Here is a 17,418-nt window from a genome sequence, read left to right as displayed (position 1 = left end):
GCTTCCCTCTCACTGCTTTGGCTGCTTGTATGCAGCGCCTCTACAGGCGAGGTGGAGATGGGTCTTTCTGCACATGGACATATGAGTGTAAAGCTGGTCACAAACAAGAATGGTGATCTAATAGTCAATGTGAATGAAAGTGTATCAAGCATTTCACTGTTTGGTAAAGCCGTTAATAATTGTAAAATGTATGTTTCTTCTCACAATAAGCAAAACATAACACTATAATTTGAAATTGTGTCATCTATAGTCCCGGTCCAGACCCGGTTCAGTCCCGGTCCAGACCCGGTTCAGTCCCGGTCCAGACCCGGTTCAGACCCGCTGTAGTACAGGGCTAATGAATGACAGCAGTGCTGCATTCGTCCCATCGGAGCGTCGTGTGAGATGAAGGAGTATGTGATCCGTGCACTTTTGCTGACGGAGCAGATGTGCTGCAGAGCCACTGAGGTCTAACACGCCTGTCCTGTCACCGTCCCGGGACATTTACCAATACTCCGGGGTGATGGAGCTGTGGCTGAAACATCCAATCAGGATCAGAGAAACAAGCGGAGGAATTACTGTCCTGTTCGTGTCACCTCTGAGCGACATCACGCCAGGTTTGAGCGGCGCTGCAGAGGAGAGTCTAAACTGCAGCTGGTTAAAGAACGTGTGACTGAATAACAAGCTTCACTCGCTGTATATGACGGAGAGGTGATGGCAATACACCCAAATGTAGGTTATTTTGAAGATATGACACATTTGAAAACCAAGTATATAGTTTATAGTCACAAAAAGCAACAAAAATAAATGCAACAAAGAGAGCTGATTAAGAATAAAAATATATATTACAACATTTAAAATAATAAAAATACTTGATTATGAGATGAATGTGAAATATGTGTAAATTAAGACATGTTTAAGGGGATATTAAAATATATATATATATATATATATATATATATATAAATAAAATGTCAAAATCCATCCATCCATCCATCTTCTGCCGCTTTATCCGGGGCCGGGTCGCGGGGGCAGCAGTCTGAGCAGGGACTCCCAGACTTCCTTCTCCCCAGACACTTCCTCTAACTCCTCCGGGGGGATCCCGAGGCGTTCCCAGGCCAGCCGAGAGACATAGTCTCTCCAGCGTGTCCTGGGTCTTCCCCGGGGCCTCTTCCCGGTGGGACATGCCTGAAACACCTCCCGAGGGAGGCGCCCAGGAGGCATCCGAAACAGATGCCCGAGCCACCTCAGCTGGCTCCTCTCGACGTGGAGGAGCAGCGGCTCTACTCCGAGCTCCCCCCGTGTGGCCGAGCTCCTCACCTTATCTCTAAGGGAGCGCCCAGCCACACGGCGGAGGAAACTCATTTCGACCGCTTGTATCCGCGATCTTGTTCTTTCGGTCACTACCCAAAGCTCATGACCATAGGTGAGGGTAGGAACGTAGACCGACCGGTAAATAGAGAGCTTTGCCTTTCGGCTCAGCTCCCTCTTTACCACAACGGTCCGATGCAGCGACTGCATCACTGCAGCCGCTGCACCGATCCGCCTGTCGATCTCACGCTCCATCCTTCCCTCACTCGTGAACAAGACCCCGAGATACTTGAACTCCTCCACTTGGGGCAAGGACACCCCACCCACCTGGAGAGGGCAAGCCACCTTTTTCCGGTCGAGAACCATGGCCTCGGATTTGGAGGTGCTGATTCTCATCCCAGCCGCTTCACACTCGGCTGCAAACCGTCCCAGTGCATGTTGCAGGTCCGGGTTTGATGGAGCCATCAGGACAACATCGTCTGCAAACAGCAGAGATGGAATCCTGTGGTCCCCAAACCGGACACCCTCCGACCCCTGACTGCGCCTAGAAATTCTGTCCATAAAAATTATGAACAGAACCGGTGACAAAGGGCAGCCCTGGCGGAGTCCAACATGCACTGGGAACAGGTCTGACTTACTGCCGGCAATGCGAACACAGCTCCTGCTCCGGTCATACAGGGACCGGACAGCCCTGAGCAAAGGGCCCCGGACCCCGTACTCCCGGAGCACCCCCCAAAGGACACCCCGAGGGACACGGTCGAAAGCCTTCTCCAGATCCACAAAGCACATGTGGACTGGTTGGGCAAACTCCCATGAGCCCTCGAGCACCCGATGGAGGGTATAGAGCTGGTCCAGTGTTCCACGACCGGGACGAAAACCACTCTGCTCCTCCTGAATCCGAGGTTCGACTATCGGTCGGATTCTCCTCTCCAGTACCTTGGAATAGACCTTACCCGGGAGGCTGAGGAGTGTGATCCCTCTGTAGTTGGAACACACCCTCCGGTCCCCCTTCTTGAACAGAGGGACCACCACCCCGGTCTGCCAGTCCAGAGGCACGGTCCCCGAACGCCACGCGATGTTGCAGAGACGTGTCAACCAAGACAGTCCTACAACATCCAGATACTTTAGGTACTCAGGGCGGATCTCATCCACCCCCGGAGCCCTGCCACCGAGGAGTTTGCGAACAACCTCAGTGACTTCAGCTTGGGTGATGGATGAGCCAGCCTCTGAGTCCCCGGTCTCTACTTCCTCTTCGGAAGACGTGACTGAGGGATTAAGGAGATCCTCAAAGTATTCCTTCCACCGTCCGACGACATCCCCAGTTGAGGTCAGCAGGCCTCCACCCGCACCGTAAACGGTGTTGGTGAGACACTGCTTCCCCCTCCTGAGGCGCCGGACGGTTTGCCAGAATTTCTTTGGTGCCGACCGATAGTCCTCCTCCATGGCCTCCCCGAACTCCTCCCAGGCCCGGGTTTTTGCCTCTGCGACAGCACGAGCCGCGGCTCGCTTGGCCTGCCGATACCCGTCGATGACCTCCGGAGACCTACAAGCCAGAGTGGCCTGATAGGCCTCCTTCTTCAGTCTGACGGCATCCCTTACTTCCGGTGTCCACCACCGGGTTCGGGGGTTGCCGCCACGACAGGCACCGGAGACCTTGCGACCACAACTCCGAGCAGCCGCATCAACAATGGAGGCGGAGAACATGGTCCACTCGGACTCAATGTCCCCAACCTCCCCCGGGACATGGGAGAAGCTCTCCCGGAGGTGCGAGTTGAATACCCTACTGACAGAGGGCTCCACTAGACGTTCCCAACAGACCCTCACAATGCGCTTGGGTCTGCCAAGTCTGTCCGGCTTCCTCCTCCGCCAGCGGATCCAACTCACCACCAGGTGGTGATCGGTTGACAACTCTGCCCCTCTCTTCACCCGAGTGTCCAAGACACGCGGCCGGAGGTCTGATGACACGACAACAAAGTCGATCATTGACCTCCGGCCTAGGGTGTCCTGGTGCCATGTGCACTGATGGACACCCTTGTGCTTGAACATGGTGTTCGTTATGGACAATCCGTGGCTAGCACAGAAGTCCAATAACTGAACACCGCTCGGGTTCAGATCGGGGAAGCCGTTCTTCCCGATCACCCCTCTCCAGGTGTCACTGTCATTGCCCACGTGGGCGTTGAAGTCCCCCAGTAGAACAACGGAGTCCCCGGTCGGTGCACTGTCCAGTACCCCTCCCAAGGACTCCAAGAAGGCCGGGTACTCTGCACTGCTGTTCGGCCCGTAGGCCGCCACAACAGTGAGAGACCTGTCCCCCACCCGAAGGCGGAGGGACGCGACCCTCTCGTTCACCGGGGTAAACTCCAACACGTGGCGGCTGAGCTGAGGGGCTATCAGCAAGCCCACACCAGCCCGCCGCCTCTCCCCGCAGGCAACACCAGAGAAGTGGAGCGTCCAGCCCCTCTCGAGGAGATGGGTTCCAGAGCCCAAACTGTGCGTGGAGGTGAGGCCGACTATATCTAGTCGGTATCGCTCAACCTCCCGCACAAGCTCAGGCTCTTTCCCCCCCAGCGAGGTGACATTCCATGTCCCCAGAGTTAGTCTCTGTGTCTGGAGATCTGATCGCCGAGGCCCCTGCCGTCGACTGCCGCCCAGATCTCTCTGCACCGGCCCCTTATGGATCCTCCTGCGGGTGGTGGGCCCACGGGAGGGCGGCCCCACGTCGCTCTTTCGGGCTGTGCCCGGCCGGGCCCCGTGGGGTAAGACCCGGCCACCAGGCGCTCGCCATGGAGCACCCATCCCAGGCCTGGCTCCAGGATGGGGCCCCGGTGACGCCGATCCGGGCGACGTAAACGGCCTTGTTCGTGTCGTCGTCATAAGAGGCTTCTGAACCGATCTTTGTCTGACCCGTCACCTAGGACCTGTTTGCCTTGGGAGACCCTACCAGGGGCATGAAGCCCCCGACAACATAGCTCCCGGGATCATTCGGGCACTCAAACCCCTCCACCACGTTAAGGTGTCGGTTCAAGATCGCATAATCAAATAGCCTCAATACAGATTTTAATATCACAGTGATATTTTAACAATGTTCATTATTTAGACAATGGATAGACCGACATTTCCAAAATAAAATAGTTCTCGCTTTATATTGTGCTCTTATATTGCTTGGAAAGTCCAGAATGACACAAGTCTGGTCACCGTTCAGATGACTGTGATTGACAGGGTTTATTTTACTCTTATTTGATGTACAAAGACATTAAGATCATAAAAAACAGAGATGTCCTGCTCCAGATTATAGGTATATAACAAGTTTCCTTCTGCAGAAAGGAATATATTATCCCAGGGGATGAAAAACATTGCAGAATTATTCAGGATCAATGACAAAAGCACTAAACACTGTTAATCTGAGGTGAGAGGAGTTTAATTTTGTTGTAAATATTACATGACCTATGAGCTCATTTATGTCACATGTGTCACGGAAATAAACAAATCTGATGGCACGGTTTGGAGTTTGGCTCGAGGCACGACAGCGGGAGTCTCACTTTTTGCAAAGAATTGGAGTATTTTGGATCCCAGGAAACGTATACTAGCTCTGATAAAGCTCAAGATCATTTTAAAAACTGTCCTAAAATGGTCAATTTGTGTCCTGTCATTGTGATTTTTATCTTTTTTACCCATGAACCCAAAGGACAATCTAGTTTAGTATCGATTAGTATCTGATTCTGAATAACTTTGACAGCTCTACTTGTGTCCACGATGTTAATGTCCCTTGTTTATCTCCATGGAGACGAGCAGTTACTGGGACTCCACTTGTGAACAGGAAACAAAACCTTTTTTGCTGCAGATTTTGTACATTTTGACAGATTTAATGAAAACTATAACAACATATTGCAACACTTCTTTACCTGTCGCATGTCCTCCCACAAATATGACGAGAGCGCAAAACCCTCTGGCACAAACCAAACAAAATCAGCGCCAAAATATAAGATTTGGCTTGCTCTGAATGTGGATGCCGTGTTGCTCGCGGGGTCCGGGGCTGCACAGCGGAGCCTCGAGCGTGCGATTGGTTACATAGAGCAGCGTGTACAGCCAGTGTAGGGCATCAATCTACACCGGGCAGCGCCATTACTTATTCATGCTCGGGCTCGGGTTGCATGACTGTACAGTACATAATCGGAGAGCAAAGATAAGTGACATATTCAGTGTCACAATTAGAACTGTAAATCTCTGCTTCTATTTTTGCCGTTCATAACAAGCGTATTTGTTTAAAGGATTTTGTGTTTTATTTGCATTGTTGCCGAGTAAACAGCAATGAATAGCACTGGGAGACTGTCCTTTTATTGTGAAATCATCAAAAATCCCAATGTATTTAGTCTCTATTATAATAATCAATGTTTTGTGCTCGTCACATTAACAGCATTGATTTATTGTTTAATATGTGAAAGATGGAAACAATCATTTTATGGGCTCAATGTTTTTTATATAGTCCTTTATACTTAGAGCAGGACATTTTGATCAAATCTGAGCAATAAACAATTGAAGGAATCACTTGTATGACTCATTACAGACACAAACTGAAGTAAAGTATTTCGGCTCATGATTTTTAAAAGATAATGTATATTTAAATTAGTTTTTTTTTGTCGTGATGGCCATGCTAATTAATGTGTTAATGTGTTAGTTAGCGGTATAAAAGAGTTTCAATATCATCATTTATCGCCTGCATTCTCATCAACAATACATCGCGGATCAACTTTTGCCTTTTTCTACATTGTCAATTTTGTTTCCAACTTGTAAAAAACAAAAACAAAAAAAATCGATGCTCTTAAGCTACAGCATTCATCCATTTTGAACAATAAAAGCCTTAACGGCAATAGAAAATTGGATATGATGAGAATAAACAATGCGCTTTCATGCAGGAGCGGAGAAGTTTTGATCTGAATGGGCCGCGTGCGGAGAAACAAAGCCATCTGGGACTGTGCGAGATCAGAGGAGCAGCAGATGAGTGGCAACGCTTCCTGCGCCTCCCGCCCTGCATACAGATGGGTGGCCGACTTCCCCCCCGACTTACTCGTCCATTACGTACTTCAAACACTTTCTTGCGCGGCGAAAAAGAGCCCTGATATTTGGGCGCTGCGGGCGAAACTAATAAACAGACTCTGAACCTTGGCCTACTTTTTATGTTTCATTTCCAAATGATGGCGGCGTGAAATATCTCATTTGATATAGGGACGACTGTGGCAGACTCTAATTATGTTGTGCTGAGGCCACGTTAGCAACTAAACCAAGTCAAACTTTTAACTCGGTGAGCATTTAGTGGTTTGTTTGGGGTTTTTTGTGCACAGAAGTGAACATTACAAGTACAAATGTTATAACTTACGGAGTCTTTTTCCAATTAGATAGGCACAAGTTTCATTGCCACGGAGACACTGTGACAATGTTACCTTTGGACCATACTCTTGGCGGCAGGGAAAAAGGCCCCAACTGCGCTCACAATTCAAAGACGAGACCAACATGTGACATTCTAAAGTATGAGGGACTTCGGACCAAATGGGACCTTTTTACTGCCTTTTCTTCTTAGTTTTGTTTCCTGCTCTCTCTGGTCATGATCTGTTCTTCTTTTCTGCTTCTTTGTTCCATATTTTATACATAAAAACTGGAAAACTATTTGACAAACACGATTCATGGGCAATACAGACTACCTCTCCAGCACTGCCAAAGTTGTATTGATGATTTTATTGTGATGCTTTCAGTTGTGCGTACAGACTTTGATGGTTTGGTCATTGCAGGTGATTTCAATGTTCATGTTGATAATATTGGTGACAGAAACACAAACCTCAACTGCGTTCTGAACAATTGACAATAAAGGTACGTTTTTAATCGAAGCTGCATTACCTGATTTTTGAACCGCAAAAGAGAAAGTTTGTACTTTAATGCATCCAACTTGTTCCTCGCTCTGACAAACATTTTGGCACGTTGTTGAAATCCACACGCAGATTCATTTGTTGCCGTGTTTATGGCGGTTTCTTTTTGTGGAAGAGGAACGAGGGCGGACTGCCAAAGATCAGTCGATTCTAAGGTCGCTCGTGACTCCACGTTTCAAGTTTGCAAAAGATGAAATACTGAAATAGTCGTTGTAAATTGTTGTTTTGACAAAATATGGGCAAAGCCAAATCGTTTATCACGGGAATAAAGTTAGATAACCCAGCTTTCAGAGTCACAGGCAACAACACTAAATAAATTACAACCCTTTGTCAACTGAAGTCCTATTTATTTCATCCATCCAACAGACTGCCGCATAATACTAATAAGTCTTTAAAACAAAATGTCGCCAACGAAACACATCTCCCGCCCCGACCTATACCGTCCTCCTTATGTAGCGAGGCGACTTCAGTTTTAAATTTTATGACATGTCCCTGTTTGCTGCAACTTAACACACGGTGGACGCTCGGCTATAAAAAACTATTGCTGTTGAAGTGTCGGCCGTTAAATCCCAACGTCCTCGCCGTCCTTTACGAGCCAAAGTCTGCTGCGAGACGACCCGCTCCTTAGCAACACGCTTTACCTAATAGTTGTTTTAAGATTTGGAGGCGAAAGGGTCAGAAAGTGCGCCTTCTAACACGTGCGGATACAAATCGAGGGCATAAAAGTCAAGCTATACTTTTCTCGCTCCATCTAAAAGTCTTGTTCTCGGGTGTAACGGCCGAGGAGGAGGCGAATAAGAGAGCGAGCGGGAGGGCTGGCTGCATAATTCAAAGCAGACGGAGCCTATATCTAGAAGCTCCTCGTGCCTAAATTAAAAACAGACAAAACCAATTAACCTAACATTTGACCTGCCAATGTCATCCATATTAACTACCTTCTTCAACCCTCATGACGTGCTGAGAGGGGGGGGGAAAAGGACAAAAAAAGGCACTTTCTACTTTCCCCGCCCCGTAAAACATCAATGTAAATGGTTTATAATGCCACCGGTGGACTCCGAAATGGCAGACCTGGTTTCAATCAGCAGTCAGATTGCTCTTACATTACCCGTGGCAAGGCGCAGCGGTAAATCACGGCGTGGCTGGATGCTGCTGACAGGAGGGAACAGGCTCAGTGTGCGCCCGACTCACTGCGCTGTCTCCGTGGCGGCGGCTGTGGGTGGGAGGACAATGGCGGGGCTGTGATGGCTCTATAGAGACGGCCTTTCGATTATCGCCGCCTCACTGAGGAACTAATAAGCCCGTTGCTATAAGACTCTGCTGGCCGAGGCTGAAGTCTTGCTTTGGACCTGGTTTCAGACAGAGAAGTGTGGTATGTCGACCATTATTCTAAAAAGGTTGATTTGTCAGACTGAAAACAAACTAGCGAGATTTGTGAATTCTTGGTCTTGAACGCCATGGGTTGTTGCTTTATGTTCGCTTTTGAGCCTCGTTATTCCTCTTTACTGAACACCACAGGATACATGGATAATGATACAATCAATATGGCACATGGAATTCTGCGATAAATCATTACAATATAAATACACAAGCGTGTTTCCTCAAAATCAGTGCTTGTGTCAAATGTATTGCACAAACAAGTTTCCTATTGTATTGCACGAACAAGCAACAAAATTGGGGCGTTGTCACAAATGTACAAAAGAAAAACACTACTGATCAAACTGTGTCACCAAATGTAGCTTAATAATGTATTCATCTGTCAATATTTTAGCACTGCCACACTTTAAAATGTGTTTTGACTCAATCTGTAGCTGGGTAATACTTATATATGCTGGGTGTATGCTTTAGAGCTGATCGAGATGGATTTGTGAGACTTTAAGAACTCGTCCGATTCCTCAACTGAACTTGACTCTCGATGCCACAACCAATTCTAAATGTCCAACTTCTTTTGACCTATAATGTACCTTGCCCCATGTCATGTCGACACTCCTAGAAAGAACAAAATCCACACATTCCCAACCAGCTTAAACCAGTTGACTCGGTTTAAAAAAAGGGTTCCTCGGTTTCCCCTTGTGCCAACGCCCTGACCAGTGAGGCATCTCGAAGCAACGCCGATCCCGCCCACCACAAACCAGCACAGTGCGGAGCCAACCTCTCATTACGGCTCCCGGGCCCTGAAATTAGCGGCGTCGAGCCCAGATGAAAAGCATGAGCGAGCGTCAGCCTGGAGTGGCCTGTGCGGCGGGTGGCCACAGAGAGACTGCAGCAGGTCTTTAACAGTGCCAGTCAAACTCAGACGCTCTGGACGCAAGCCCCCCGCACGCACCGAGCAGGAAAGGAAATATCCCCCAACACAGATGGACGGTGTCGAGTCAACATGACGGGCCGGGCTGGAGCAGAGCGGCAGGTAGAACGACAGACCAGGGCCCGAAAGTCAATGGTTAAATGTGAATGGCTGTTAACAATGGATTTTACCGGCAAGAAATGGGCGATTTTCTTGTACCGTATTTTTCCGCAATGGATTATAAGGCGCACTGTCAATGAATGATTTATTTTCCATCATTTTTCATATATAAAGCGCACCACCGGACTATAAGGCGCATTAAGAGAAAATAAAACGTTCAAAACACACAAAATCGCTTCGAGGTCAGTGAGCACAACCAGAATGAATCCATATATAAGGCGCACTGGATTATAATGCGCACTGTTGTTTTTTGAAAAAATTAAAAAGGCTTTTAAGTGCGACTTATAGTGCGGAAAATACGGTACACTAGCCCAACAATGAGTCTGTCCCTTTGTGCTAAAGAGAAAACAATCTGATTCATGATGAACCGCAATTTCTAACCAACAACAACAACAAATGAGAACAGTAATGAGCACGGGTATAGCGAGAAAGACCATTTGTCTTTGATTGGGAAAATGAATTAGAAGGTGGCATTTTCAAATCAATTCCTTCCATCTTGAATTGAACTTAAAACACTTCTTTGTTTGTTTTACCACTATCTTAAAAAAATTATATCACTCTGAAACCTCACCACACTGTTGGCAGCAATGCTAAAGTTGAAGTATTGGCGTGAAATGTTAATTTAATGCATATTCTATACACAGAAACAATTGCTACATATACACTGTACAAAACGGGGAGTATTTCTGCAAGATTTTATGAGCCGACGATACAGTTTTTTTCACCATCAGATACCGTCATGTTTACTACAGCTGGGATTTAATGTCACAGGAAAACATGTGCCGCTACAGCTTATTTTCTCTAGCTCTCTTATCTTAGGCAAAGCTATTCGATGTATAAAGACATAAAAAGGTATAATTTGAAGAGAAAATGACTGGAAGCTCTAATAGTTAAATTATGGTAGCGATGTTTTGAAAAAGTGGAAATCTATGAAACTAGCAGGCAGTGACTTGCAAGGAAAAATGTGGCTGGAGGAAGAAAAAAAATTAAAATTGACAGTAACGCTACTTACTACCAAGAGTGTACATTTTAGCCAAGGGTTTTATGCCAAATATCTTTGAGCCAGTACAATTGTAGGCTTTTTACAGGCATCTCTCCTTATTTATGACATTGGCAATATATAATGCTCGTGCTCTACTAAACAGGTAGAAAGATTTGTTTTACACTGATCAGCCATAACATTATGACAACCTAAAATATCATGAAAAATGTGCGGTATTAAGGAAACAGGTAAACGCATTGTGTTGGAAATACGATGGTCAAAAGTATTTTAAAAATCAGACACTAAGCGATACTCAAAGTCGAATCAAAACTAGACACTAAATTGCGCAAGTATTGGTACTAAAATATTTTACTTTTCTGATCGGTTTAAGTAGAATTAGACCACATCATAACATAAAAGCGTAAGCCTATTCCTTAGTACTGACATCAAGTTTGAGATTTTAGTATTAGATCGAAGAAGGGGGGAAGAAAATTGAAGAAATAGCCAAACTGTGATGAGAAATGACAAATCGCAATAAACAATCCATTTTAACAAATTATAGTAGCTAAAGGTGTGGTAAAAAGTGCTGATTTACGAGAATATCTCATCAGAGGCTCTGGGCGCACATCGCACAACAGCATGCATCTGTGTTGTGGATACAGTGTTATCCTTTTGGAGTCTCAGGAGCCTTGAAGTCAAATAAACCATAATTCGTTCCAGAAATTAGTTTGCTTTGTGCTTCTTCTGAAGAGTGGGAAATAAGTAAACAACGTCATTAAGTCATTAGAGCGCGTGCGGAAGGAATAACAGAGAGAAAACGTTCGTCCAGCCGTATGTTGCGAAAAGGAAAAATGGAAAAGCCTAGTAACCGTGCCTGCAGTAGCCCCTCTGGTCAGAATGATGGAAGAAAACCTTAATGTCCCAGCAGCATGACACCTAATAGCACTGTCAACCTGGGTTTCCATGATAAAATGCCCATCTACTACATCACAACATCTACTCCGGCCTCGGCCACGGCGGCGGGAGTCAGTCTGTTGTAAAAATAAATTATAGGCGGTCTTTGCTAATCGACAGGTATCTCCCAGAGCCAATATAACAACCTCTATACGGTTTTACTGAAGGCCGAGTCCCCACGGCCTTGTACAATAATACAGTCCAAGGCTATGGGCGGTTAGGAGCTAAATTACAAGCTTGTCCAGTCATTCCATTGCTTTTCTCCACCATATTCTTCACACAGAGGTAGAGCGCAGACCACCGCAAAGGCACCGGGCCAATCCTGTTACAGATCTTAAATTTGACCAAAATGCTTGAAATAATGTGATTAGTGGAGGATTTTGCGGACTGGTGGAATCTGGCAGCGCGATAGTTAACAGTGTGCCAATAGAAAAGCAATGCAAACTGTACGGCGTTTCAAATAACTTCTTCAAAATCTTGTAATGGATGGAAAATCGCAATTCCGAATCTAAAAATATGGAAGACAATTTCACAGAACTCCAATCAGCTCGCAAATAAACCAATCAGAAAACACTTCTAGGGAGGCAACTAACATTTACCGTATTTTCCGAACTATAAGTCGCACTGGAGTATAAGTCGCACCAGCCAAAAAATGCATAATAGAGAAGAAAAAAACATATATAAAAGAGTATGAGTCAAGTTTTTGGGGAAATGCATTTGATAAAATCCAAGACCAAGAACAGACATTTAATCTTGAAATGCAGTTTAAAATAATAACAGATGAGAGAACATGGTGAATAGGTGTCCGTATGCTAACGCTAACACCTTCAGCTACATGAGGCACAGACAGAACTGTGGTAAGTGTCTGGTATGTTAACATAACATATGAAGTTATTCAGATAACTATAGCATAAAGCATCAGTTTTACCCCAAATCACTAAATCCATTGAGTTCTTCTTCCTCTGTGTCACTTCTAAACAACTCCACAAACTCCGGTGGTAGTGTGTTAATAATATCACATACAAGTCACCTCGGCCAAACTATGAAAAAATACGGTATTTTAGTAGTGGACTAGTCAAACAAATATTTTCATTGTACATTAAGACTTTTTAAATACATTATCAACCAAATAAAAGGTTGAAATATGGTGACTAAAGGCTTCAAGATACTTTATATTTATTATAGGATATTTTAGTTTGGCATCGTCTCTTCATCTGACTATATAGTCCCCATAACGATTATCCGAATACGACTATATGATTCTTTTATCGTCGAGTAGTCATGATTGGTCCATCAGGTGTTGCAGCCCTGCCCACTTCACATAGAACAGGAATGGGTCAGGCTCACAAAGCCATCCATTTACCATGAAGTGAATTATGCAAAACATACAAGCTCGTCTCTTTAGCTTTCAGGACATCAAAAAGAAAAGAGGAACCTAAACATGCAGCACGGATTTAGATGCTGTAAGAAAAAAGAAAAAAAAAAAACCTCTGATGCAATTGGATGAAACCTGGCCTTCTTCATCCTTGAGCTGGCTACGGGTCAGGCCCTTGCATTGTGCGACGGCTGTAAGCGGATTGGAGTATTGATAAAGGGGTGACCACGAGGCCACTCCGACGTGTCACTCTCGCTGCAAAAGTGCTGCCAATCGTGTCTTTAAATAAACCAGAGAGGGCCGCGGGCATGAGGCGCTGTGGAGAGCCGCTCTAGTGCATCCGCCCCCACCACGCACAAACTATTTCTGATCTGTTTAGCACAAGAGGGTTACAGGCTATTGTATAGGCCCGTGCACCTGTGAAAGACGGGGCGACGTATGGATCCGAAGCAGGCTTTAGAAACGATTTCCTCTGTCATGTGCACAAGAAAAAGAAGTGTTGAAACCAGCTAGATGTCTCTCTAGATGTTTCTCTAGGTGTTTCTCTAGGTGTTTCTCTAGGTGTTTCTCTAGGTGTTTCTCTAGGTGTTTCTCTAGGTGTTTCTCTAGGTGTTTCTCTAGATGTTTCTCTAGGTGTTTCGCCAGATGTTTCTCCAGATGTTTCTCCAGATGTTTCTCTAGATGTTTCTCTTTCTTCCAAACAAGAATAGTGAATGTAAGTGGATGGTTTAGCTCAAAAACACGTCTCTTTAATGTGACCAAGTAGAAAAAGAAATATTGAAACCAGAGATGTTTCTCTAGGTGTTTCTCCAGGTGTTTCTCTAGATGTTTCTCTAGATGTTTCTCTAGATGTTTCTCTAGATGTTCCCTCTAGATGTTTCTCCTGATGTTTCTCCGGATGTTTCTCTTTCTTCCAAACAAGAATAGTGAATCTAAGTGGATGGTTTAGCTCAAAAATGTCTCTTTAATGTGAAAAAGTAGGGAAAAAAATATTGTAACCAGAGATGTTTCTCTAGATTTTTTCTCCAGATGTTTCTCCAGATGTTTCTCCAGATGTTTCTCCAGATGTTTCTCCAGATGTTTCTGTAGATGTTTCTGTAGATGTTTCTGTAGATGTTTCTCTCTCTTCCAAACAAAAATAGTGAATGTAAGTGGATGGTTAAGCTCAAAAACACATCTGCAGCTTTTTCCAATGTATTTTTTCACTATTTATTTCAGTTGATCAGCTGTAAAATGGGAGGGCTTTGTAACGTTGTCTGATTGGTTGTTAATCTGCACATTTGAGTCGAGAGGTGCATTGATAACGTTGAATGAATCACAGATAACAAGGTCTGGGCCCGACTAGGACAATGTAGCCAGCATGGCAAGGCTCAAATTCCCAAATTGAGACAATAGTTGGCCACAAATCAACTTGAGACAGATTATTTTTTGCTAAATTTCGAGCATCACATTCGTAGCTTCAGCTTTTCAGATCACAAAATCGTGGTGAGGACAGATCAAGGCTAAATCACGACGAGGAATGTAGCGACGAGCATGATTAGCAAAAGCATGGCAAGGTCACTCCCTGATGTACTTCTGAGATCGTGTGTGGTTGTAGCATATGACGAGCTCTATTCAAAGCAATGCACTTTTATTCCATTGGGGACAGTAAAAAAAAGGTACACAGGAGATGTTGTGAGCTAATAACGCACTTGGATTTGTCATCATCCATTGGCTTTGCACATGACACTCAAGAATGGAAGATTATTTTTTACTACAGACCAAATCGATCGGTCAACTACTGTACTTCCCATTTATACAAAAACGTCCTGGGAAACTGTATTTATAAGTAAAAGGCAGATAAACCCATGATTTACTCCCAAATCTTATGCCTACTTTGCATTAAATCTGCAACAATCAATCGACTAAATGTGCCAAGCCAACTAAAAAAAAATTGATTAATCGTTATCTAGATTCCACAGACTCAAAAAAGACCATTTAACAACAATGACAGCTGCATTATTCATCAAAACAGTTAAAAAATAAAATGACATCATCTCATTTTCACCGACAATACACATTAATTCTAAATAATCTTCATTCACTCAACCTTTAATCGCTCGATAAAGCATTCAAAAAGTCTCAAAAAAATCCTTTCTCTCATCGACTATTAGAAAAACAATAATAATCGCCGACTAGCTGAGCCAGTAGCAGCACTACTTTGCATCACTTCCCCTTCTCGACTCCTCCACATACATTTCAGAGCTTCCCAAACTCCCCGACACGCTTCACCCGTCTGCAGCCAGCGTCCTGTAACTGTCAGGTGAATGGCAGGTACATGACAGGAGCGTTTGTGGCACTGATGTGCGAACAACAGCCCCGACACCTGTGCCTGGGCTCTACGAAATCAACAAATAAATGAATAAAAAACAGATAAATAGATAAAAACAAAAGAACCATCGAATGTTTCTGGACGATAGGACGCACAGGCTCGTCCACGCGGCTCTCGTGCACGCGCAGATCAGGAGGAGAGAGAGAGGGAGAGGGAGAGAGAGAGAGAGGGATGGGAATAAAGAAAAGAAGGGAGGGAATAAAAGAAAAAAAGACTGGAGCCTGAAGTAGCCTGTGCACCTTGCAGATCAAACACTTTTAAGCACACTTGTTCTGTCAAAACGCAGAATGCCGCGGCGTGAATGTTAAAGCGCGTCGGCATATAAGTCGCGTCGGAATACAAGTCGCGCGCGCCACCGCTGCCGAACGCTAATTCCTCACTCCCAAACGTACGAATTCATTAGCGATTCTGGACGGATTTTCTGCTTGATTTAAGCCTTCATCATCATCATCACCTCCCGAGCAGAGCACACCGCGTACGCCAGGAATGCACGTCTCCACGCGAGAAAATATATATATATATATATATATATATATATATAAATATATATATATATATATATATATATATATATATATATATAAATATATATATATATATATATATATATATATATATATATATATATATATATATATATTTATATTAAAAAAAAAAAATAAAAAAAAAATACCCTTTAAATTAAGTCACTTGGAATAACGTCAATTTGCGCACGTACCTTGACAATGTTGCAGGGGTAAAAAAGAAGAAGAAAAAGATGCTCAAGCGGTTCCTTTAAGATGCCTTTACACGTAAACACGACGTCCGCGCGGGTAAAGTTGTTAACTCCATTTGAGCTACACGTCCAGCACGAGTAAACAGCGCGTGCGTGTGTGCGTGTGCGGGCTCCGAGTTTAGCACAAATTAGTGGCACGACAGTCGGTCACGGTGCACGCGGTGTGTCCCCTGCAGCTGGAGGAGAAGAAGAAGAAGAGGAAGACACGCGTGCGACCGCCGCAAAGTGCAGTGCGGAAAGTGCGCAAAACAAACGATGGCACCAACGCACGCGCGCGCACAATAAAGGTCAAACACGCACAAAAAAAATAAAAAAAATAAAAAAAAAGAAGAAGACAGCACTTACTGAATCTCCTCTTTGTCACCGCCGTTGGCATTTCTCTCCGTCTTCTCCCGGTACAGTCCCCGTCCGTCCGTCCCTCCGTGTCCTCTCTTTTAGTTTGAAACAATCACGAAAATCCACTTCCGACAACCCCAAAACCCGCGACTGTCCGAGCCAAATAAACTCTTACGATCAGGTAGAAAAGCTCCACAACGGGACCGCGAGGAGACGGGGCTCGTCCTGCCCGGGTCGGAGAAGCTCGTCTACTGGGCTCAACCGCGGCAGACTCGTCCCCCGGTCAGACGACGGCGGCGGCGGCGGCGGTAACGTGCCGTGCGTCAGCTGCTGCGTCCGCGAGACACACGCGCGCGAGGACAGGACGACCACCCCCTTTAACCGCGAGAAAAGCAAAGTCAAAATAATGTACTCCAATTTTTTCGGCAAGTTGAGGCGCAAAAGTGTACGTCCCGGTGTTGTCCGTGCGCGGCGCAGTTGGGGAAAGACGCGGAGCCGCTTTTCTCCGGTCGCGTGCGCGCTGCGTCTCTCTCTCTCTCCCGCGCGCGCTTTGGTCACGCGTTTTGGCCGCGGAAGACGCGCGCGGAGCTGCAGATTCCACACTCCTCGTGTCCACTCATCCCCACGCGCCCCGCGACATGCGCCACGGATGATTTATGGATGTATTTATTGTATTAAAGATGTGGAGTTGGGAGCCGTGGTTCTCATGCACCTGCCACGAGGATGTGAATGCATTCCCGGTGTGATTGTGTGTGTTGCAACTGAGATTTTGTCTTTTTTTTCACAAGGATTTGATTAGTTTAAAGGTGCTTTTCTGGAGGAGGGTTTCGATCTGCTTCAAATCTGCTTCAAATCTGCTTCAAATCTGCTTCAAAGCCCTGATTATTCTGGTCACAGTATAATCGCGAGAACCAGAAAATAATAATCGTGATCATTTTAGAAGGAAAATTGAAAGT

General features: G+C 45.3%; 1 protein-coding gene across 13 annotated transcripts in view; it reads right to left on the bottom strand.

Moving 5' to 3' along the window:
- The window catches only part of LOC140356045 (receptor-type tyrosine-protein phosphatase F-like), a 308,485-nt gene extending 291,870 nt beyond the window's left edge, over positions 1-16,615 (bottom strand). For 9 of the 13 annotated variants that reach the window (XM_072440746.1, XM_072440756.1, XM_072440744.1 and 6 more), the window contains exon 1: positions 16,472-16,614. The gene's annotated coding sequence lies outside the window, so the exon portion shown is untranslated. Of the gene's footprint in view, positions 1-16,471 lie in introns of all 13 variants that reach the window. The other 4 variants (XM_072440741.1, XM_072440745.1, XM_072440750.1 and 1 more) reach the window with 1 other exon arrangement.
- Between the last annotated feature and the right edge of the window lie 803 nt (positions 16,616-17,418).

The sequence above is a fragment of the Eucyclogobius newberryi genome, unplaced genomic scaffold (genome assembly GCF_026437365.1).
Source record: "Eucyclogobius newberryi isolate DKJ021-1_F unplaced genomic scaffold, fEucNew1.0.hap1 SCAF_12, whole genome shotgun sequence".
Taxonomy (NCBI): domain Eukaryota; kingdom Metazoa; phylum Chordata; class Actinopteri; order Gobiiformes; family Gobiidae; genus Eucyclogobius; species Eucyclogobius newberryi.
This window is presented reverse-complemented; position numbering and strand designations above follow the sequence as displayed.